This window comes from Protopterus annectens, chromosome 5.part0, assembly GCF_019279795.1.
Source record: "Protopterus annectens isolate FY-2018-M chromosome 5.part0, PAN1.0, whole genome shotgun sequence".
In the NCBI taxonomy this organism is placed as follows: domain Eukaryota; kingdom Metazoa; phylum Chordata; order Ceratodontiformes; family Protopteridae; genus Protopterus; species Protopterus annectens.
Window position 1 is genome coordinate 1846939154 of NC_056735.1, and position 22562 is coordinate 1846961715.

Here is a 22562-nt window from a genome sequence, read left to right on the forward strand (position 1 = left end):
TTTATTTTCCTTCGCTTAGTAATATGCTTAAATTTGGCGGGTCACCACGTCTGATCTGAGGTCCCATTCTGAGCAAGGTCACGGGGGTTCGGTGGGACGGCAGGGGCCTCGGGGGTGGACGGACTAGCCGTCCCTTCCGGGAAGCCCGATGCAGGCCGCGGTGCGGGAACTGGGTGGGCGGGCATTGGGCTCTGCCCTGGGAGGGCAGCCCAGTGGTGGTACCACCGACAGCCTCCGGGTGGCAGGCCGGATGAGTGCCTGCTCCCCCCATCCTCGGATTGGCTTCCCGGCACGGGGTGGCGGGGGACTCGTCTCCTCCATCTGCATCTCCCCCTGGGGGCATAGGGGGCTCATGGCAGGCACCCTTGACTCCCCAGCTGCACCCTCGATGGGGGACGGACACCCCCTGTGGCGATGGAAGGCACAACAACCCTCAGACAGGCGTAGCCCTGAGAGTAACCTGGGGCCGCAAAGTGCATTTGAAGTGTCGATGATCAATGTGTCCTACAATTCACATTAGTTCTCACAGCTAGCTGCGTTCTTCATCGACGCACAAGCCGAGTGATCCACTGTTCAGAGTTGTACTGGCTCTTGTCCATCGGGCACACCGCTGCCCTCACGGTGTTACACCTCAGGATGAGCACACGAGGTTTTACAGGTGGTGTTGCGGGTGCCTGGACCGGCGCAGAGGTGTGCCATCCCTGGGGGTGGCCCCACGTGGCCAGAGAGGAGGCTGCTGCCCCTCCCTCCCCCTACCACATGGGGAGCCACACTGCCGGGTATGCCCTCTGCCGCCATCCCCTCGTGGCAGTGAAGGAGCGCCTGTGCCTCCCACTGCATGGGCGGACCCCCTCCCGCCTACCGCTAGGAGGTGAGGGGGGGATGGATGCCGCCCCTTGCTCTCATGCTCCCTCCCCCGGGAGCCATGGGCTCAGTCCCGCTGGCCTCCACCAGGTCGCGTGGAGAGACAGGAGTCAGAGATAGATGCAAGGAGCAAGGAGAGGCCCTGATACCTGGAGACGGTGCCATCTTGGGACCCTCAGCATTAATGATCCTTCTGCAGGTTCACCTGAGGTTACTTGTTATGACTTTTACTTCCTCTAGATAGTCAAGTTTGATCATCTTCTCGGCGCACGGCCGGGGCAGAGACCGACTCCAGTGGGGCCAATCCGAGGACCTCACTAAACCATCCGATCGGTAGTAGCGATGGGCGGTGTGTACAAAGGGCAGGGACTTAATCAAAGCGAGCTTATGACCTGCACTTACTGGGAATTCCTCGTTCGTGGGGAATAATTGCAATCTCCGGTCCCTATCACAAATGGGGTTCAGCAGATTACCGGGACGTATTGGCCAAGGGTAGACACACACTGATCTACTCAGTGTAGCACGCATGCAGCCCCGGACATCTAAGGGCATCACAGACCTGTTATTGCTCTTGTGTGGCTGAAAGCCACTCGTCCCTCTAAGAAGTTGGAGATGACCACATGGGGCCACATAACTAGTTAATATGGCGGAGTCTCGTTCATTATCAGAATTAACCAGACAAATCTCTCCACCAAATAAGAACAGCCATGTAGCACCTCCCACAGAATCGAAAAAGAGCTATCAATCTGTCAGTCCTTTCCGTGTCCGGGCCGGGTGAGGTTTCCTGTGTTGAGTCAAATTAAGCCACAAGCTCCACTCCTGGTGGTGCCCTTCCATCAATTCCTTTAAGTTTCAGCTTTGCAACCATATTCCCCCACCGGAACCCAAAGACTTTGGTTTCCCGGAAGCTCCCTTGTGGGTCATGGGAATAACGCCACTGGATCACTAGTCGGCATCGTTTATGGTCAGAACTACAACGGTATCTGATCGTCTTCGAACCTCCGACTATCGTTCTTGATTAATGAAAACATTCTTGGCAAATGCTTTCACTTTTGTTTGTCTTGTGCCTGCCCAAGAATTTCACCTCTAGCGGCACAAAACGAATGCCCTCAGCCGTCCCTCTTAATCATGGCCCCAGTTCCGAAAACCAACAAAATAGAACCGGAGTCCTATTCCATTATTCCTAGCTGAAGTATTCAGGTGACTGACCTGCTTTGAACACTCTAATTTTTTCAAAGTAAACACTTCAGACCTCCGGGACACACAGTTAAGAGCATCGAGGGAGCTCTGAGAAGCAGGGGCTGGGACAGGCAGTAGCTCACCACGTGGTGGACCACAAGCCCGATCCCAAGATCCAACTATGAGCTTTTTAACTGCAGCAACTTTATATAGGGCAGACATTCGAATGTCGTGTCACCGCCACGAGTGCACGCAATCGGCCCGAGTTTATCTAGAGTCACCGGGCTGAGACTCAGATTGGTTCTGGTCTGATAAATGCACGCATTCCCAGAGGTCAGCGCTCGCCAGCATGTATTAGCTCTAGAATTACCACAGTTATCCAAGTAACGGTGGAGTGATCAAAGGAACCATAACTGATTTAATGAGCCATTCGCAGTTTCACTTTAGCGTTCATGTGCACTGAGACTTGCATGGCTTAATCTTTGAGACAAGCATATGCTACTGAAAGGATCAACCAGATAGGAGCAGCTTGGTGGGCGGGCAGAAAGGAGGGTCCGGAGCCCGCATCTCCGCCCAAGGGAGGGGTCCCTTTCCCAGTGGAGGGGGCACCCCAGGTGCTGGTTGTGCGCCGACGACCGCAACCCCGGAGAGCCTCGGGCCAGTGTGGAGCACTGCTGCGCTCAGAGCCAGAGAGTGAGGGAGAGAGCTTCCAAAGCTCCCACACTCTGGGGCACCCACTGGAGGAGGACAGCCTGGCACATGACAGGGCCCCTTCACCTCATCTCAGGCTCATCGTTCTCACCTCAACTTCGCCGCTGAGGGGCATGGAATGCTTCGTGACCCCCACCCGCACCTTGCTCCCAGGGAGGAGAAGCTCGACCCGCCAGCTGTGACCCGCAGAGCCACACAGCGGGGGCCCTCTGCCAGTGGGAGTTGGTCGGCTCGATCGATCAATGGACGGTGGGGAGAGGCGGCTCGGCCCCCACCACGAGGGTGTCCACCGGGAGATGTTCTCCACAAGGCTGGGACCCAGACTCACACTCCCCATGGGATGCCCCTTCATCCCTTAACACCTGGAGGCTGCCAAATCATGCCAGATCTCGCATGCCTGGTGGACGACCGGGGAGATGAACCCACGGGATGTGAAAGTCCCCGTGGAACTCCCCTCGGCCATGGAGGGCCTGATCAGCTCTCATGAGGGCTTCCGAGTCCCACCAATTTCTCACCCAGAGGGGTTCAGGGGACTTTGAGATATTTTGGGAGTCCATCGGGTACCAGGCGAGGTCGGACACCTTCCCGCTGCCTGGCAGGAGCTCTCTGGGTCCTACAGACTCCTGCTGGTCACTTCCCTGAGGACTTCCATCATGGGGGGTTCCGCCTGTCCCCTCTCACCCGGGCAGGAGCTTTCCTAGCCATGCGACCCTCCACCAGTGGCTCCCTTAAGTATTTCCCCCTGGAGGAGGGGGTGGTCAATACCATCTAACCCAGGTGGGAGCACTCCCTCCCTGGCCACTTACCACCTCTCTCCCTCTTCTGGACTTCCATCCTGGAGGGGGCCATAGTCCAGATCCCCCTCACCCAGGTGGGAGCTCTCCGGACCCAGCCGATGTCTGCCCCCCTCTCCCTTCCAGACTTCCGTGGGGAGGGACCCCCCTCCGGGCTTCCGATTTCACCTGGGTGGGTGGGCTCTTTCCCTAGGTTACATATCTCCTGGAAGCTGCCTGGTTGGGCTGTGTCCCTGTGCCCTCAGAGCCCCTCAGGGGGACCTCCCTCCAGACCCAGCCGGCCTCGCAGTTCTTCCTTCTGCCACCGAGGCACAGGCATGCTCCCATTGGGACTTCCGAGCCCACTCTCCTTTTCAGTCCAGAGCACCACGGTCCCCGTCTCCTCCTGATCTCCTGGAGGCTGCCTGCCCGGGCCATGTCCCCCATGCCCTCAGAGCCTCTCAGGGGGGACCACCCTCTGGTACTAGCTGGCCCTGTGGAACTCCCCTCAGCCTCCAAGGAGAAGGTACGTCCTCATCAGGACTTCCGGTCCCACTCCTTTCCAGTCCAGAGCACCACGGTCCCCGTCTTCACAGATCTTCTGGAGGCTGTCTGGCCGGGGTCTGTCCCCATGCCCTCGGAGCCTCTCAGGGGGACCTCCCTCCAGTCCTGGCTGGCCCTGCAGAACTCCCCACAACCAGCAAGGGGCAGGCACGCCCTCATTGGAACTTCCGCATCCTGCTCCTTTCCGGTCCAGAGCACCATGGTCCCTTTTTCCCCCAGATCTCCTGGAGGCTGCCTGGCCAGGCCTTGTCCCTGTGCCCTTGGATCCTCTCAGGGGGACCTCCCTATGGTCCCAGACAGCCCCACAGAACTCCCCTCAGCCACCGAGGGGCAGGCATGCCCTCATCGGGACTTCCGAATCCTGCTCCTTTCCGGTCGAGACCACCAAGGTTCCCATCTCCCCCAGATCTCCTGGAGGCTGCCTGGATAGGCCATGTTCCATGCCCTCAGAGCCTCTCGAGGGGACCTCCCTCTGTCCCAGTTGGCACTGAGGAACTCCCCTCGGCTGCCGAGGGGCAGGCACGCTCCCATCACGACTTTGGAGTCCCCTCCGCTTTCCTGTCCAGAGGGGTTCCTGGGACTTTGCGATATTTTGGGGATGCCGTTGGGTACCGGGGGAAGTCATACACCTACCCCCTGCCCAGCAGGAGCTCTCTGGGTACAGAGGACTCCCATCGGTTGATCCCTCAAAGACTTTTGTCGTAGGGGGCTCCGCCTGACCCCTCTCACCCAGGCAGGAGCTCTCCTGGCCCCATGACCTTCAGCAGGTGGCTCCCTTAAGGACTTCCACATGGAGGGGGGACTGTGGTCCAGACTCACCTCACCCAAGCGGAAGCTGTCCCAGCCTGTCCAATTTCTGCCCCTATCTCCCTTCCATACTTCCATGGGTAGGGACCCCCTCTGGGCTTCCACTGGGAGGGATGGCTCTTTTCCCAGGTTAGATATCTCCTAAAGGCTGCCAAATTGTTCTGTGTTCCTGTGCCCTCGGAGCCTTTCAGGGGGACCTCCCTCCAGTCCTGGCTAGCCCCGTGGAACTTCCCTCAGCTGCCGAGAGGCAGGCACACTCCCATTGGGACTTCCGAGCCTATGCTCCTTTCTGGTCCAGAGCACCACGGTCCCCGTCTCCCCTAGTCTCCTGGAGGCTGCCTGGCCGGGCCATGTCCCCAAGCTCTCAGAGCCCCTCAGGGGGACCTCCCTCTGGTCCTGGCCAGCCCTGTGGAACTCCTCTCGGCCGCCGACGAGCAGGCATGCTCCCATCAGGACTTCCATGCCCATACTCCTTTCCGGTCCAGATCACCATGGTCCCCATCTCTCCCAGATCTCCTGAAGGCTGCCTTGCTGGGCCATGTCCCTGTGTCCTCGGAGCCTCTCAAGGGGACCTCCCTCCAGTCCCGGCCAGCCCTGCGGAACTCCCCTCGGCCGCCAAGGGGGTAGGCCCACCCTCATCGGGACTTCCGAGCCCATGCTCCTTTCTGGTCCAGAGCACCACGGTCCCCGTCTCCCCCAGGTCTCCTGGAGGCTGCCTGGTTGGGCTGTGTTCCTGTGCCCTCGGAGCCCCTCAGGGGGACCTCTCTCCAGTACCGGCCAGCCCCGTGGAACTCCCCTCGGCCACCAAGGGGTAGGCCCACCCTCATCGAGACTTCCAAGCCCATGCTCCTTTCTGATCTAGAGCACCACGGTTCCCGTCTCCCTCAGGTCTCCTGGAGGCTGCCTGGCTGGGCCGTGTCCCCATGCCCTCAGAGCCCCTCAGGGTGACCTCCCTCTGGTCGCTTCTGGCCCCATGGAACTCCCCTCAGCTGCCGAGGAGCAGGCCCGCCCTCATTGGGACTTCCATGTCCCCCCTGCTTTCCTGTCCAGAGGGGTTCCGGGGACTTTGCGATATTTTGGGGATGCTGTTGGGTACCGGGAGAGGTCGGACACCTTCCCCTGCCCGGCAGGAGCTCTCAGGGTCCCGCAGACTCCCGCTGGTCGCTCCCTTAACGACTTCCACCTGGAAGAGGAGATGGTCTGGACCATCTGACCCGGGCGGGGCGCACCCTCCCCGGCCACTTTCCACCTCTCTCTCTCCCTTCTGGACTTCCATCCCGAAGGGGGCCGTGTTCCAGACCCCTCCTTACCCAGGTGGGAGCTCTCCCAGCCTGGCTGATTTCCGCCCCTCTCTCCCTTCCAGACTTCCATGGGCTTCCACTTCTACCCAGGCGGGAGAGCTCTTCTCTCGGGTTAGATATCTCCTGGAGGCTGCCAAATCATTCTGTGTCAACAGTGCTCTCTGAGCCTCTCAGGGGGACCTCCCTCTGATCCTTCCTGGCCTTGTGGAATTCTGCTGGGCAGCGAGGCCTTTGACTGTCCCTCATCCAGACTTCCATGCCGCCGGTTCTGCCCTTTGCCCTCCATGTAGGGCTTTCAAACTCACAAGGGAGATGGCCCACAGTCCCGACTTCTCACCGGTCAAGTCCGGCTCACCCCCCCGCCGTGCCGGGTGCCGACAAACGTGCTCCACTCTGAGCCTCCTGGTCCACGGTCCCTCACCACCTATGCGCTGCTGTTCGCAGGGCCTCATCCCCACAGTGCTGGGTGGAAGACTGAAGGTTGAACCTCTGCCCCCAGATGGCCCTGGGTGTGAGATGCCATGGCAGCTGTATCTCCGCTCCCCTGAAGGCCGGGAGGATGGGATCGCAGACCTGGCTTCTGGGTAAGACTCTCTGCCCGCCCACACTATCCGCTGACTCCCCCAGCTGGCCCCGGGTGTGAGACACCTCAGTGGCCATATCTCCGCACCCCTGAGGGGTGGGAGGAAGGGATCGAGGACCTGGTGTCTTGGGGAGGCCCTTGGACCACCTGTGCCATCTGTAAACTCCCCCATGTGGCCCCGAGTGCAAGATGCCATGGCGGCCATATCTTCACACCCCCACAGGCCGGGAGGATGGGATCGAGGACCTGGCTTTCAGGGAGGACCTCGGCCTGCCCCCACCATCTGCCGAGTCCCCTGGCCGGCCCTGGATGCAATACGCCACCATGGCCATATCTCCACACCCTTTGTGGCCAGGAGGATGGGATGGAGGACCTGGCTTCCCAGGGAGGCCCTTGGTCTGCCCGAGCCATCAACCGACTCCCCCGGCTGGCCCTGGGTTTGAGACATACGCTGGCTGTATCTCCCCACCCCTGTTGGCCAGGAGAACAAGACACCCCAAGCCGGCTTCCCCGGATGGCCCTACGCCCTCTCCCGGGGACCACGCACCCCCCACAAGGTCACCTTTCTGAGGACGACTCTTAAGCCCAGGTACATGATCCTCGGCCCCCTCCATGCCCGCAGGGGTTCTGGCTATCTGGATGGAGGTGCCAGGGGTGCAGAGTGAGGGGTGCAACCGAGAACCTCCTCCCAAGAGGTCAGCCCCACCGACGGGTCGCATCTGGACCCCGCTCCCTCAATCCCCCGGCCCGCTGCCGAGGATCAAAGTCCCGCCTGTGATCTGGACCCTGGCGGGAGAGGGTGGGTGGCACGCAGGCCCAGCCGGCCAGAGGACGGGTCCCCCCTCCCCACGAGGGCATGGAGCCTGTTCCCCGCCTGCATCAAAAGCTTGGCTCAAGGGCTGGCTTTCAATAGATTGCAGCTTTTTGCTGCTCTGCTATGTACAAAACCTTGACCCAGAATCAGGTCGTCTACAAATGATTTAACACCTGGTTCCCCAGGAATGTGCGGTGCACTGCTGGAGAGAGGCAGCCCACTTCCATCTGCACTCCAACCCAGTGACGAGTGGCACTTTTCGCTGACCTTGTGGCCGGCTACACTCACAAAACATTATGTTCAAATCTAAGGGTCACAAGACAAAAATGTAAAAAGTTCAACAGTTAACATTAATTTTATATAAGTGCAAAAATGCCCACTGTTACATTACTATTTAGTTTCATTTATCAGTTTGCTTACAAACTTGCAAGAGCTTATTAGCAGCAAATGTTTATTTCATGCAAAAAAGTATATGTTTATTTCATGCAGAAAAATGTAAATACAGTCAACACAGTAAGCAATGCTGCCAGTTTATAGCTGTTAAACATGGATTTCATACAAAAAATGCAAATAAGGTCAGGGCAATAAGCAATACTATCAGTTTGTAATTGTTAAAAATACAAATGTTATTTTAAAAACTTGATACTAAATACAATTAAAAACTTTAGCTACCCAGCCTTGCACAAAAAGAATAAAAAGAAGAGGTTTAAAAGGTGTAATTATAAAGAGGACACTTTAAAATTAAAGTAGGCCTTCCTTTACCTCATCAGCGACTGGAACAATGCAGAGTAAAATTTGGCAAGAGCTGTGGTGCAGAAGTTGACTGTCTATGTGTTTCAAAATGTGTAAGTTAAAGCAAGTATGTATGTTTTCAAACAGTTATATAACCGTATTGGTTTCTGTTTATGTTTTTATCAATGTTCAGGCAATACTGACAATAAAAATATTAATAGTTTAGTCTCCAGAATATAACAATAACAAATTTCAGTTTATTTGTGTTCAGGTAACTGTCAAAATGTTCTCATGTTTTCAGACAATTACATAACAATAGTACCAGGTTTCAGTTTATCTATGTTCAGACAGTGCTCTCATGTTTTCAAACAATTGTACAATAGTACTAGTTTTCAGTTTATCTATGTTCAAACAATGTTCTCATGTTTTCTTGTTCATGGTAACAATTGTATAGCAGTGCTACCTTTCAGTCTATGTTCAGACAATAATAATTTGGTCTTCAGAATATAGCATATATCAGTTTCAGTTATGCTTTTATCTGTGTTTAGTTAACCCTGGCAAAAAATATTATTTTAGTTTAGTTAGTTTCCAGAATATACACAGCTATTTTTAAATGTTCAGTATATGTTAATGTAAATTTCAATCATTTCAGAATATGACATTCATATTCAGTTATGTGTTCAGTATAGTGCATTTCAGTCAAATCTCAAAATACTTCACATTATTCAGTCATTAGTTAAGCGTAAAGTGACAGACTTATTTGTAACAGGCTTATTATATTATTCAGTCATTAGTTAAGGGTAAAGTGACAGACTTATTTGTAACAGGGTTATTACATTATTCAGACATTAGTTAAGTGTAAAGTAACAAAATTATTTTTTACAGGCTTAAAGCAGGCCTTTTACAGGCTTATTAAAATAAGTTATTTAAATAATAAATAGTAATAGTTATTAAGTCAATTAAGGTTAGTGAGTTTGATCTGTTACTTCAGAGAAGATTACAGACACTCATGCCTGGGTACAGAAGACAGGTCAAATAAAGGCTATATTAGTTTATGTTGTTCAGGACAATTAGAATATGACATGCAGTAACTTTAAACACATTGTTTATCGGCACTGTTAATAAAGACAGTATTCGGATATTGTAAACATCTAATAAAGTCTTATTAAATAAACTACAATGTTTGTAAAAATTAATTCTGAAAAGTACAAAAGACTTGGTCCATGAAGGAGAGACTGGCACCTGTTCAGCACGAGTTAGAGTAATGAACAGAAACATTTTGTTCTCTGTCTCATTACAGTGTTTCCAGCTAATTACGGTACAGTACAATATTATCAATTCTTACAGCAAGGCATTTGGTGAATGCCCTTGGGGCAGTGGAAAGGTCAAAGGACAAAGCAGAGAGCTAAAAATGCCAGGAAGCAACAGAGAAATGCAAAAACTTCCTGAAAAGAGGATGTATCAGAATATGGAGATAAGCATCCTTGAGATCCAAAGACACTATATAGGCCTGAGGGAGCAAGAAAAGAAATAGAATCTGAAAGGGCATCATCCAAAAGGAAGGCACCTTTAGAAAACTGTTTAGATGAGATAGGTCTAGAATAGGTCTCCAAGTGCCCTTTTTCCTGGACACTAGAAACAGTCTGGAGTAGGACCCTTTCCCCCTTGGGACACGGGCACCTCTTGAATAGTACCCTAAGTCAAGAGATTTTGAAGAACCTCTGGGAAAAAGGGAAGTTATTCTAGAGGCTGCTGAGGAATGTCCATAAAAGGAGGATGGGATTTCCACACCATGAAGTACCCTGATGAATGGTTGACAGAACCCACAAATCTTGATTGATCTGAAGACAAACAGGAAGAGAAAGAGGAATGTGGCTGGGAAGGGATGGATATAGCTAAATGCCAAAAAATGCATAGTCATCCCCTTTGGGAAAAACAAAGTGCCCACAGATTACCACATAGGAGGTAATCCATTAAGTATGGAGGAAGTAATTAGGGATTTGGGGACCCAAGTAGATAGTAATCTCTCCTTTGACAATCACGTTGCCAAAGTGGTTAGAAAGACCTTCTATATAGCACACCTTATCACGAATGGTTTCACATCTAGATCAAGAGAGGTCATTGTGCCCCTCTACTCATCACTCATCAGGCCCATAATTGAATACAATGCCCCATTTGGGATGTACCTTACCCGACACCTGCTGCAACTGGAAGGACCCCAAACGTACCTCACCAAGAGGATCAAGGGATTCAAACAGATGCCCTATGCAGTTAGGCTAAAGAAACTCCAGCTCTACTCAGTTGCTTACCGCCTACTCAGAGGCAATCTGTGCCTGACATATAAAGCCATGTCCAACCCAGAATTAATGGACATGCTCCACCTCAGGAAATCCAAATCCCTTAGAGCTACATGCTCCAGAGACTTAAACCTCAGCACAGAAATAAACAGGACATGCTGGAGGGACAGATTCATATCCCAGAGACTCCCTTCATTCTGGAACAGAATCCCAGTCCAGGTTAGGCAGAGCCCCTCACTGACCCTCTTCAAGAGAAATCTTGACGAGTGGATGGGAGATCGTAAATTTACCCTGGGATCTCTTCTGGGTCCCTGCTAGACAGAGGCACAATAAACTAACCATAAAAGGGCTATCTTCTGTGACCTACCATTCAAAGGCACAGTCTACAAATCTAAAAGGGTGGCGAAAGCCAAACACACTCTGGCTAGGCTTATAAATGCTCTAGGGCAGATAGCCTAGTATCAACCTATGAACCTATATAGCACCTGTCTGGAAAAGAATGCTTCAGAGTCCCTGAAAACTGAGCAGCCTTAGCAGGAGCAGACTGTTTGCCACTCTTCTTACCTTTAGTAGAAGGGTGAGATTGCCTACGAACAAAGGCAGGTTTAGCGGGGTAGTTTCTTTGAAATTTAGGCACAGGAGAAACAAACACATGTTTAAGCTCCTGTAAGGCCTTACCCTTATCCTGAAGGGACTTAAACCAGCAGCAGCTTCCCCAGACAAAAGCTTAGCATCCAGAGGTGCATCCATCAACTTAGCCTTAATATCATCAGGTAGATGTTGAAGACTAAGACAAGAATACCTCTCATCACTGAACCAAAAACAGCAACCCTAGAAGAGGCATTTGACGCATCATAACTACATTTAATAGAATGATGAACAACTTGAGAGGAAGTCCCTAGCAAGGAAAGAACAGAAGTTTTACCATCAAAGTTTGGAAAATCAGAAATAAGTTGACATGCCTGAGAAAGAAGAGCCAACACGTACCTAGATATATGGGTCTGATAATTAATAGCTCTAAAACCTAGGGTAGCAGAACTGCAAACCTTCTTACCCAGCCTTTCCATAGCTCTGTTGTCCTTGTCAGAAGGCAATAACTTATATCGACGGAAGCAACTGAGATGGCCTATAAGAGGCTACAGACACTACACAGGGATCTGCAGCAGGACATTTATATAAAAAAGAATAATCCTCAGGCACCCTATAAAACCTTTCAGGTTTCTTCTGAGCAGGGGGCTGTGAATCAGGCACATGAGAGGCATTGGAAAAAGCATCCAGCAAAGCAGGGAAAATAGGTGGAATAGCTGCAGGGTTAGGAGATTCCAAATGCAGCAACTCATAGTACCTCTTCTAGATATCAGAGAACTGAGCACAATCCCACTTAAAAAAAATCCATCATTCTAGAGAGTCTGTCTCCGAAGGAAATTTCCTCCAAAGGAACATCAGGACTAATAAATTCCTTGTCCTCTGACCCATAGTCCAAAGGAGAAGGAATTTGAGTAGAATAAGTCAGGGATTTGTCATCGGAATCTGACTCATCCTCAGAAGAATCCTGTTCTCTAGACCTTTTAAGGGGAGTACAGGACCAAGGAGGAGTAGGAACTGAACCCCCTTGAGGAGGCTTTAAGGACATTAAAGCAGTAAATTGCCTCTGAGTAAAGGCCTGCCAGTCACTTTGTGGAGCCCTAGGAGCAGAAGAAACATGTTTAGGTTTTGTTTCTTTTTTAAGGGAACATGCCCTTCAAAAATCTGAGAAGGCTCAGACAGTGGACGACAGTCAAGAACTGTAGTAGGAACATCTTCACCAACTAAAAGTGGAGGAACTCCCCTGGGTCCCTTAGAAAAAAATCAATCTTGGTCCCCCCTTAACATCTGAGACAGATGCCTGCAAAACCTCTTCGGACATGCTGCCATCTGGATCCTCACTGACCTTCAACATGGTTGCGGCAGAGAAATCCAACAACACAGCCGGGCGAGCCTCCAGGTTTATAAAGACCTCTGGAGAAACACCTGGGAAAGGCTGGACAGCAGAAGATTGCAGTCATACCTTTTTCACCATCTTCTTTCCTAATGGCTGGCCCTCAGGGCAGGAGATTCTTTCCATTGTATCTTTAGTGAGAAGTTTAAGACACTGGTTCTCAAGATACAAGGAAAGGGAAGAAGGTCTAGTGTAAAGGGTTTTCGGGATGAGTGCCTTACAAACTGAACAAGTACAAGACATATGGTAATGAGAAGCACCTAGACAAAAAAGACACTTATTATGGTGGTCTTTATGAGGAATTTGTCTCCCACACTGGCATCCACCCTTCCTGGATGATATTAATCCTGACGAGCACAAAGTAAGACAAGAAAAAACAAAAACCTCAAGGGGGCATTTATCTGCAACTGCAAAGAAGTCAACAAACAGGCGTAGGTAATCACTGCAGAATGAATATGCATTCAACTGGCAGAAAACAGATGCAGGTAAACAGAATGACACTGAAAAGATAAGTTTGGACTTGCAGCAAAGAAGTTCTGACTATGGTAGGCCTGAACATCACCTTCATGCCCTATGCTACACAAGGAGTGTTTGGGTGACATTTAGTGTACCTTTAAAGCAACAGGAGTCTTTGGTAGACTGGCCAGACGTCGGGCTTCCATGGCAGGGAATCCCATATGTTAAGAATACTGCAGCAGTGAATGCAGTGACATCACAGAGATACTGATAATTGCTTTGCAATAGTTATTATTACTAATCAGAAACATTATCCAAAAACATGTTTTACTAAAACTGGTATTCAGCAGTCAAAGTTTAAAAAAATGGAAATATAAACATAATTTTTCATCGTTTGTTAGAATCCATATAATATGTATACAGGTAAAATACTTGATAACACATACATTTTCAAAAATTAAACCAAATAACATTATTAGCTAATGATATAGTTATGAAATTCAAATAGTCTTGAAGTAATTTTACATAAGATGGGCATCCTACTCCTCATATAATATGACAATCTTCAAGCTTTCATTCCTCATGTGGAAACCCGTGGAATACTGTTTTTAGTCTGTACCAATTAAAACTGAATCATTTTGTTTTCAGCAGCTGGTTTAATATCCAGTTCACAATTTAACAATTCATACTGCTGAATAAAAACTGAACAAAATACAAAAGAAGAAGAATACTTTACCAAATCCTTACTGAATCTAAACAAACACTAACAACCATGTGGCTATGTCAGGTAACAAAAAATAAAAGTTGCATTTTAAAGATGTAATTTACTGAAACATATCTTGAAAAGCAATGGAGTCCAAAGGTATTCTTTTACCAAACACTCTTTCAAAAATATAATGTCCATCATTCAAGGACAAAATGATGTTTTGAGTTAGTATTAAATGCACATAAAATAAAATCCTAGGATATACAAAGTAATTAGACAAGAAGTCAAATGCACCTTGGTAAAAACCATCCTCAGGCCATGCAACCTGTTCTAACAAGGGCAAGACCTGTATGTCCTGGCGTAAATAAAAGGGTACCCATCCAGCTGTGTAAGCTATACTTGAAGGATGGCAGGTAATCACATTGTTTGACCTATAGGGGAGAACTGTATCACAGCAGAGGGAGTCACTGGATAATGACCCTATCCGTCCATCAAGTTTTATTTATTTCTTGAGGTAGATGAGATCAGCAAGAAATAGAGCTAGATTTCAGTGAATATACACACACACACACACACACACACACACACACACACACACACACACACACACATATACATCCTGCTCTTGCTTGTACTAAGCTATTTACGACTGTATTAGTATGCACCTCTTAAGTGCAAGCTTCCTTAAGATGTTATGGCTTCTCAATATTGTATATTGTAATGTTTTTCACTAGTCTGTAGTATCTATAATGTTTTTCACTAGTCTGCAGTATCTGTAATCTTTTTCACTAGTCTGTAGTATTTGTAATGATTTTCACTAGTCTGTAGTATTTGTAATGATTGTAATCTAAATCCTTACTGTAACCTTGCTTGTTTGGAAATTTTCTCCCCAGGACTCCATTGAAAACGGGTTCATCTTGGCCCAATGGACTATCCTGGTAAACCAACTGCAAATAAAAATAAATTATATATACATATATATATATATATATATATATATATATATATATATATATATATATTTAAAGTTCTTTCTATCATTCTTAATTGTTTATGATTTCCTTCATTAATTTTACCTTATAACGTAGAAGCAGTTTAAGAGCTGTTAAAAAATCAAGGATTATAGACCAAGTGATTACAAAAGATTTAACTGAATGAAATATTTATATAAAGCATATAATAGATGCTGCCATTCTATCAGTAGAATAATAATGTTCTGAAAGACTATTCATAGAGTGTGTGTAGCAACAGCCAGACCAATAAGACAGCCATGTAGAAATTGTTTGTCTTGGGTCCATTCATTTGACCAATGGAAAATTTGCCATGGACTGAATCACTAAATTCTCAGAATTCTCCTCACTGAATCATCAGGTCACAGAAAGATGTTGGAATGGAGACACCCATGCTCCTTCTTTAGACAGAAAAAAGATCCCATGCACCCCTCTGGCTAAGTATGACAAACCAAGACATCATAGCAACTTCTGTTGGGTAATATTCCCTTGCTCAGTGCATTAGGTAGCTCATAGATTCAGAGTGAGAATCTGGTGACTTGCTTCTCAGTTAATTTTTGTCTCAGTAAACATTAATATTTCAGATTTACCATGCATTTACCCTACCTGCATAAAATAAATTAAGGTATGAATCCTAAAGTAGTAATTCTTTAGTAGCCATCTGTTGCATGTTTGACATGTTAAGCAGTAAGGATTAGACTCATAGACATGCTATGTGGGGGGGGGGGGGAGTCAAATTAGCTGCATAATTCAAAGAGAGTTCTGATGTCCCTTTGGGTAGCATATTTTGAGCAGAGCAAAACATGTCACTGTTCTCAATGAAAAATGAGAAAAATCTTCATATCAGACATCCTGAGGTCTACAACTTGGAAAGTGTTTAGGAAGTATAGGCTGTAAAAAAAAGAGAGAGTTCCCCTGAAATAAAAGGTATATAATTAATCATAACAGACTCAAAACAGGTGCCCTAGCATGGGACTGGAGCCTCACTAGAGGATTAAGACATTAGATACCTTAAAGTTTGTGAGTGTGTGTGTGTGTGTGTGTGTGTGTGTGTGTGTGTGTGTGTGTGTGTGTGTGTGTGTGTGTGTGTGTATACTCACATGTATAATCAACACATCAGGATGTAATTAAAATAAGTACACATCTGGACTAAGATATCAGATATTTACCAAGGCTTTGTCCTAGAAAATACGCCTGCCATTCAATGGATCTGTATAGCATGCAAATATGGATGCTGCTTCTCACATCACCCTGAAAGGATTCCCGTTGGACACTGCCCTGAGAGAATGTGCATTAGAAGCTGAGTCTAAGTGGCTGCTAGGCTTCAGCCTCAGAACATGAATCTCCCTAGACTTTCCAATCTGTGAATAGAAGCAGACACACATAATTCATTGTTTTACCCCCTGGCTGTCCCTCTCGCACTCAGACCATAACTGTAGTGCAGATAGATGACCTGTTTGAGAACCAGTGGGCTGGATAAATCAGCAAGCATTTAACATTTAGTATTTAACATTACCACACATACATCATCAGTTGCTAGTAGAAGATTCTGTATTCCTTCTTTTTACAATAAATCGGAGTACTGCACATTACCTACACGGAAATATTTCCATTACTGTGTATCTGACATAAGTTACATTATGCAATAATGTACTAAATAAAATAAAAAAAAAAAATACACAACACACACACGTGCGCACACATGCACACACACACACACACACACACAGATAAAAGGCCATAGAAAATATGATCAAAATGACTCCTCCCATAAAACTAATATCAGTAAAACAAAACTAAAAGCCACAATCCCTAAGACTTGACAGAGTCATCCAATATAACATTAAAAAGCACTCTAGAATTGAATAAATAACAAAAGGGTAACACACTCACATAATATCATTAGCAGTGGCGGCTCATGCCATCGGACTGCAGGACTGCAGCCCCCCCCCAGTTGAAAAGTTTTTAAAAAATATATTTATAAATTTAATTATTATTTAAATAATAATTAACTACTGGCTGGCGGTTGCGTCTCTAAGCAAGTCCGACTGATTCACACAGACCTAGAACTCAGACTGCGCATGCTCGGCCAGTTCCAGGTTTTTTTTTTTTTTTTAATTATTCTCTCTAAATCTAAATCTAGACTGCTATAAAAGCAGTCCAGATTAAGGAAAGAAGAAGGCATCAGTGCCCAGATGGCTATGCGGTCCAACCACACAATAAAATGTAAGGGAGGTCGGACTGCTACATCTGCAGTCATATACGTGACGTGGACAGCTGTGTGGCTACTGATTAGTTCTTGCTCTTCCTCTCTTCCCGAAAAAGAGAGCGAGAAACAATCAGTACTACTACTAGCACAGTGCTTTGGATGGTAATGGTTACTTTTTATGGTGCTAAACAACAAAAACTTATTTTTTGGCTTGCCTGCTTTGCTTTGCCTTGCTTACACCAGAGTTCATTCAAAAGATTGAGTTTGTGACCGGAGACATTGGACAGTCACTCGATTTTTAAATTTGAGGTAAGGGGAACAGATACTACCGTAGTACATTCACTATATGGTTGCTGAGCCTGTCAATAGCTCATCAGGCCTCCATTCTCTAGCTAGCAGGAAAACTCTAGCAAGCTCATCTACCTACAAATCGGTTAAAATATAGAGCAAGATGTTTCCTCAAATGTCACACTCTCAACTTTTTCCATAGAGCAATTAGCTCACAGGTCATCTTTCTTGCTTGTATTTGCTACAGCATCTGGCTTTCTTGCCAATGACACAAGAATAGGTACCTCACACTATTTAAACACTTTGTATTGAATCACATGTGCAATATTTCACTAATTTGACTATTGACTTGCTTTGGTCTGTATGTGCCTACCTTTTGTGCTCATCCACAATTCAGAATAAACTGAGAAAACTTTCATTAAAATCTGATATGCTAAATAACTTGCTTTTACTTGACAGCTATATTCCAACTTCAACCTCTCATCTTTTTCAGGCATTTCTCTGGAATATGTCATTCTAGGAAATCACCTTATATATATATATATATATATATATATATATATATATATATATATATATATATATATATACTACTAGTAGCTTAGCTCTGTTTTAAGAGATACATCTCATTTAAATGGGAATGAAACTATTATTAATCTCACTTGTTACAGTTGGTAGAAACCAATTTTAAGTCAGATCACCTGTTCAGGTTTAATGTTTCTCGCCTATCTAAAATCCTATTTGAGGCTCAATATAGTCACATACCAGGCTTCCAGCATGACTGCATACAGGAGCCTGATAAAGATATTGCAAACAAACAACTTGCTAATATAATAAACTCTTTTATACTCGGTTCTTTCCTGAAATGGAAATTATTTATTTATTCACCTGGAAGTGTCTCCATAGACTTTTTTGACCCCATTTTATCCAGATGTTTTTTGACAGCCACATCTGCATGTTGGAGAAGACAGTAAGAGCAGTATGATGTCTTGTGGATACATATTATATGGGACTGTCATCATGGTAAGCATTTTCCTTGGCTAAGTGATATGCTTATCAAGCATTTTGGGGAGCAGCCAGCACTAATTAGCCATGGGCTCTCCCATGAAAATGCATGTGGTATGGCATTTATGCAGACTGTTCTACTGTGTAACTTAGTTTGATCATTACTTGTAGTGGATAAAATCAATTTAGAGGTAATTGTTAGGGAGTCTATTGGACAGGTAGCCATGGGAGATATGTTGATGTGAGTATATATGTAGCTGCATGCAGAGGGATGAGTTACTCCAGGTGTGTGTGTGTGTGTGTGTGTGTGTGTGTGTGTGTGTGTGTGTGTGTGTGTGTGTGTGTGTGTGTATGTGACTGTGTTTCTTTCTGTATGGTCACAGTAGGGAGCTAGTTAGAGGACAGGTAGGTTAGGTGTGTGTGTGTGTGTGTGTGTGTGTGTGTGTGTGTGTGTGTGTGTGTGTGTGTGTGTGTGTGTGTGTGTGTGTTTCTTCCTGTATGGTCACAGTAGGAAGCTAGTTAGAGGACAGGTAAGTTAGGCGTGTGTGTGTGTGTGTGTGAAATGCCCCAGTTGCTATATACTGGTGGCTAGAAAGAACTCAAGATACATGGTGGTGGGCTTTAACTCTGTACCTTGGATGCAGGTGGCAAGAGCCTGAATTCCCTACCCACCACCATTTGTAAAAAAATTGCAGATTTGTGCCTCATATTTGTTCTGTTCTGTTCCTCATAAAATCTGTGGTTTCTGTATTTTTGTTTCCTTACATGGGCAGTAGTAGCATTGTTGCCTGACAGCTACAGGTTCTTTGGTTTGATTCTTGGCTGGGGTGCCTTATGTGTGGAGTCTGCATGTCCTCCCTGTGTTTGTGTGGGTTTCCTCTGGGTGCTCTGGTGTTCTCCCATCTTACAAAGACATGTGTCTGGAGTGTTTCTCCCTGGGCCTCTGCTGAAAATTGCCTTTTGTTCCAAGTCAGACTTTCCTGGTTAACAAATGTTAAGTAAATAAAAATAGCATGCATTTGAATTTCAGACTTCATATTCTTCAGAAAGTACATGGTAACTCAAAACCTTTTATTCTAGCAATTTTCTAAGTTTATAAGATGGATATTTGAAATTTGGTCCTATTTTTGGGACTGTATTCCCCCATTATTGCCTTTGTCTAGGTTTTTTGTGCTAACGTTGAGAGCTATGGTGAGATCCGAATTCACTGAAAATATTTGGGGGCTGTATTCCCACATTACTGGCTTTGTCCAGGTGTTTTTTGCTAAGAGGTTGAGAGCTATGGTGAGAACTGAATTCACTGAATATGTTTGGGGGTTGTATGTCCCCATTATTGGCTTTGTTCAGGTGTTTTGTGCTAAGAGGTTGACAGCTATGGTGAGAACAATTCACTAAATGGTAGCCATTTAAGTTTCAGTCTTCCTCTCTTTCACAAAACAGCTGATTTGGCATAGTGATATGTTGCTCTGACTGTTTTGCACAGAGTCCTGGGTTCAAGACTTGGCAGTGAAATATATGGTGGTAACACATCATTTTATTCTAGCAACTTTCCAACATTATACAAGCAATGTTTAAAATGTGTCCCTGGTTTTTGGGCTTTTGTCCCCCCCCAATACATTTTGGAATTTTCCAGATTTCTTGTGCTGCAAACTTCAGAGATACAGCTGAGTGTCAAGTAGATTTTACAAGGAGCTGATAGCTGCAGGGGAACAAAAGTTTAGTGCTGCTTATGCTGAGTCTGCTTGCATTGTTAATAACACAGCAGATAGTGTACTTGCTTTTGATGCAGAAGGCTGTGGGTTCTACTCCCACAGTAGGTAGATGTATTGCTGATACTGTACTGTGTTGTAAAGGGGGTGGATGCTGCAGTCCTTTTTGGCAAAGATACCTATTAACTATGAACCTGTTATCAGTTTGCCATCCATTCCCTATTGCAATATTACTAGCAATTTATTCCTCAAGGGCAACAGGCACTTTATTTGTAAATGAAATGATGAAATATAAAGTTGTTTGCTAGCAGCAACCTCTTCATTAGTTACAGATCGCTTTAATGTGGAATTATTTAGATGACTTTTACTTCTTCAGAGATTGTGCATATTTACTGATACTGGTGGACTGTAGAAGTTTGAGTAGACTTTTATGATGGAAATGTTCTGCATTGGGCAGTTTTGTCATTGGTGCATGCATTTTGTTTCATTGTTTACTGGAAAAATGTTCAAAACAATAAATTTAAAACACCCTCTAACAACTGTACTGTATTGTACAAGGAAATAATTTAATACAATCAGGAAGGTGTATCAAAGAGCACGTATATGTTTCATGTGCAAGGGGCCTATGATTTGAAAACAGCCCAAAGTTAATCTTTATCTGCCACTGGCAAAATGTATTTTCTTTGAATGTGGGTTTCAATGCTGTTTCAATGAATGTGAGTTTCAAGGGCAGAGAAGTTTTAATGCTGTCTATCCAGGATCTGAGGAAGGCACATGCCGAAAGCGCTTATCCTGTTCTTGCTTTTGTTGTATTAAAGTTCCAGTTTTATGTCTATGGTGTTATGCTCCTTTTTTGTTTTCTTAAAAATATAAATCAATCCAAACCTGAAAGGAAAGAATTACTACATGAGAACCACAGTGACACATGAAATATAAAAAGAAAAAAAAGCAGAAGTACAATAAAACATAATATATTCTAATAATGCACTTACATTTCCTAGCCATTCCTTCCACAAGCAATATAATGAATCCTAGAGATGAATGCAAAAATGTAAAAATAAAAAGACCTCCCCACATGTTCACATTGCACCTACCTGAAATAACTAGCATCTTTCTTGTAATCAAAGTGATTGAAATACCCCAGCAGCCATCTTGTTCAAAAACATTCTGGCATCTAGAAATTGCCTCCATAAATGGCTACCGAGTCTGCAAGCACCAAAATATGGCCATGGTCCATAATACATACCACATCAGCCTCTGAATGTAAAATGGCAGTTTCATTGGCTCAACTAGTTGCACACTCCTCAGTGATACTAGCAAGATTTGAAGGTTGGTTGTACAACAGCTTTTTTTACACTGCTAACACTGCAGTACAATATATGAGGGATACTATACTCCTGAGTTACTATCATTCAGATGAGATACTAAATAGATATCCTATCTTCCTGAGTTTGTTTCATGCAGTATATGCATATGCTTCCTTTTTAACAAGTACTATTCTGTCCATTACATAAATCGTCCATTTCTTTCCTTCCTTTAAACCTGACTCCTCCTCCTGAACATTATTCACCCAAAGATGTATTTTACCCTCAGATTCCATTTACTAATGTGTAATTTACTCTTTTTCATAATGGTCCCACCTCTAGCTCATTTATCTCCTTTAAAAAAAAATCAGTATTTTCAGTTATACTTGGCTTAGATTTTTATTTATATTTTCTAGTAATTGCTTTTTTGGCAGCCACTTGCATTAATCATTTTAAGGTTTTACTATGTCTGGGCAATTCAGGCCCTATGTCCCAGCTCAAAAGAATAATTTCCTAAATTACAGTGATTTGCTCCCTCAACATTTCTTACAAAACACTCTGAAGGGAATTTTGTAAGATCTGCCAACTCATTACAATTCCAGAACACACTTTGGCATGTACCTCCCTCTTTCCCATCACACCTCCAGTATTTGCTATCTACCTGATGAAAAACTCTCTGATGTATGCTTGGAGTATACAACATACCTATACCAAAAATTCCAAGCAAGAATCCTAACTCTTATGGACTTTACTGCATACCTGGGATTCATACAGATGTCCTTCCATTGTTCTTAGGTAAATTGCCTTTCCACTCTCTCTCTTCCTAATCTTTTCTAACCTGTGGTGATTGATTCTTATAGTTATCAAACAATATTTTATGTGCCCTACCAATTATCCCTTTTTAACAGCTGCTTCTATTCAATATCCAATAAAAAACGTTATTGTTTCTGGTCTATAACATATCATCTCCTGGTCCCTTACTCTTTATATTCTGTTATCAGTCTCTGGTATGGCAGGCAGTTTCTAACCTGCTGTCCAAACTTCTGCTTGGCCTCATCTCACTCTATTATCTTCCTCTCCCTAGTTATTTGCTCCCAATGCCTTGGTTCCTTTGCTAATTTTCCCCAGTAAATTCCAGCTCCCTTTAGTCTATTTTCTGTACCTTTACTTGCACTAATCCCTATTGATAAAATCACCTTCCTTTATTCCAATGCTAGCTTTGTTCTTAGGATATTTTCTGCTACTTTATGAACATATTGTTCTGTATGGGTT

The 22562-nt window shown here is 45.6% G+C and overlaps 2 non-coding genes across 2 annotated transcripts in view; both read right to left on the reverse strand.

Annotated features, from left to right (window-relative positions):
• The window catches only part of LOC122803055, a 3770-nt gene extending 3706 nt beyond the window's left edge, over positions 1-64 (reverse strand). Inside the window, exon 1 of the ribosomal RNA XR_006365086.1 lies at positions 1-64. This exon is cut by the window's left edge and continues 3706 nt beyond it. This is a non-coding gene — a ribosomal RNA (28S ribosomal RNA).
• A 363-nt stretch (positions 65-427) lies between these two features.
• Positions 428-581, reverse strand: LOC122802935. The gene has a single exon (XR_006365014.1). It is a non-coding gene; the product is annotated as a 5.8S ribosomal RNA (ribosomal RNA).
• Between the last annotated feature and the right edge of the window lie 21981 nt (positions 582-22562).